Raw genomic sequence first — 2,012 nt, forward strand, 5'->3', positions numbered from 1 at the left:
ATTTGGACCAAGAACTGCTAACCAATGTACAGTGCAGTGGTGGTTCAAGAAGTTTTGCAAAGGAGCCTTGAAGATGAGAAGTGCAGTGGCCAGCCATCAGAAGTTGACAATGACCAACTAACTGAGAGCATCATTGAAGATGATCCTCTTACAACTGCATGAGAAGTTGCCAAAGAACTCAACATCAGCTGTTCCATGGTCATTCACCATTTGAAGCAAATTGGAAAGGTGAAAAAGCTTGATAAATGGGAGTCTCATGAGCTGACTTCAAATCAAAATGAGCATCATTTTCTCTTATTCTATGAAACAATAAATGAACCATTTCTTGATCAGATTGTGACATGTGATGAAAGTGGATTTTATATGACTCCCAGTAAGAATCAATTCAGTGATTGGACTGAGAAGAATCTCCAAGTTCACTTCAGTTGTTCAGTCGTGTCCAACTCTTTGTGACCCCATGGACTGCAGCACGCCAGGCTTCCCTGTCCATCACCAACTCCCGGAGCTTGATCGAACTCATGTCCATCAAGTGGGTGATGCCATTCAACCATCTCATCTTCTATCATCCCCTTCTCCTCCTGACTTCAATCTCTCCCAGAATCAGGGTCTTTTCCAATGTCAGTTCTACACATCAGGTGGCCAAAGTATTGAAGCTTCAGCATCAGTCCTTCTAAAAATATTCAGGACTGGCTTCCTTTAGATTGACTGGTTGGATCTCCTTGCGGTCCAAGGAACTCCCAAGAGTCTTCTCCAACACCACAGTTCAAAAGCATCAATCCTTAGGCACACAGCTTTCTTTATGGTCCAACTTTTACATCCATACATGACTAATGGAAAAAAACATACATTTGACTAGACAGACTTTGTTGGTAAAGTAATGTCTCTGCTTTTTAATATGCTGTCTCGGTTGGTCATAGCTTTTCTTACAAGGAGCAAGCGTCTTTTAATTTCATGGCCGCAGTCACCATCTGCAGTGATTTTGGAGCCCAAGAAAATAAAGTCTGTCATTGATATCGTTGTTTTCCCATCTATTTGCCATGAAGTGACGGGACTGGATGCCATGATCTTAGTTTTTTGAACGTTGATTTTTAAGCCAGCTTTTTCACTCTCCTCTTTCACTTTCATCAAGAGGCTCTTTAGCACTTCTTCACTTTCTGCCATAAGGGTGGTGTCATCTGCATATCTGAGGTTATTGATACTTCTCCCAGCAATCTTGATTCCAGCTTGTGCTTCATCCAGCCCAGTATTTCACACGACGTTCTCTGTACATAAGTTAAAGAAGCAGGGTGACAATATACAGCCTTGACGTACATCTTTCCCAATATGGAACCAGTCTGTTGTTCCATGTTCAGTTCTAACTGTTGCTTCTAACTCTTGACCCGCATACAGATTTCTCAGGAGGCAGTAAGGTGGGCTGATATTCCCTTCTCTTTAAGAATTTTCCAGTTTGTGTGATCCACACAGGCTTTGGCGTAGTCAATAAAGCAGAAGTAGATGTTTTTCTGGAACTCTCTTGCTTTTTCTATGATTCAACGGATTTTGGCAATTTGATCTCTGGTTCCTCTGCCTTTTCTACATCCAGCTTTAACAGCTGGAAATTCTCAGTTCACGAACTATTGAAGCCTCCTTTCTTGGAGAATTTTGATCATGACTTTGCGAGTATGTGAAATGAGTGCAATCGTGTGGTAGTTTGAACATTCTTTGGCATTGCCTTTCTTTGGGATTGGAATGAAAACTGACCTTTTCGAGTCCTGTGGACACTGATGAGTTTTGCAAATTTGATGGCACACTGAGTACAGCACTTTCACAGCATCTTTTAGGATTTGAAATAGCTCAACTGGAATTCCATCACCTCCCCTAGCTTTGTTCATAGCAATGCTTTCTAAGGCCCACTTGACTTCACATTCCAGGATGTCTGACACTAGGTGAGTGATCACTCCATTGTGGTTATCTGGGTCATGAAGATCTTTTTTATATAGTTCTTCTGTGTATTTTTGCCACCTCTTCTTAAT

The sequence above is a fragment of the Bos mutus genome, chromosome 10 (genome assembly GCF_027580195.1).
Source record: "Bos mutus isolate GX-2022 chromosome 10, NWIPB_WYAK_1.1, whole genome shotgun sequence".
Classification (NCBI taxonomy): domain Eukaryota; kingdom Metazoa; phylum Chordata; class Mammalia; order Artiodactyla; family Bovidae; genus Bos; species Bos mutus.